Below are 642 nucleotides of genomic sequence, written 5' to 3'. Positions count from 1 at the left end.
AATTGTGGTCCTGGATCTAGTCAAGGTTAATTGAGATCTAGATATCATAGTGCATTGGGTAGTTATCAGCCATAAAAGGGAACATTCAAGTCATATCTCCCTTGTAATCAGATGCAGAATGCTTTTAATCTTCATATGATGTCCTTTGAAAAAAAAAAAAATCATCTGTGATTCCACATCTTGCAATAGCATTAAGTTGTTTATTGGTTGATGCATTTTTTGTAACTAGATAAATGTACTAAACAGTAACTGTATGAAATTTTGAAATTAAATAGAAAAATATAGCAAGTTTTTTTAATCCTTGAATACATTTTGAAAAAATTGGTTATTTTTCCCTCAAAAGCACATTTTGAACAAGTTTGGTTATGTATTCTCAAAGAAATTTCAAAATTGCCCATTTTGGATGTTTCAAGTTATTTTGTAATTAAAAAATCTTTTAGTCTTCAAAATGTCCTAGGCTTGCTAATCTAGTCCCATTTCCCCCCAAAAATTACAGCAGTGATCTCTGATTGATATTTGAAAAGTACTGTGTATATCCATGGAAGTTGCAATATTATAACTAGTGATGGGACCTTTATTTTAACCCATTGGATCCAGGTGTTGCAAATCATGTTATAAAAATAATTTGGCAGAGGTTTGAGT

This window comes from Penaeus monodon, chromosome 23 (genome assembly GCF_015228065.2).
Source record: "Penaeus monodon isolate SGIC_2016 chromosome 23, NSTDA_Pmon_1, whole genome shotgun sequence".
Taxonomy (NCBI): domain Eukaryota; kingdom Metazoa; phylum Arthropoda; class Malacostraca; order Decapoda; family Penaeidae; genus Penaeus; species Penaeus monodon.
Note: the sequence above shows the minus strand (reverse complement) of the source record.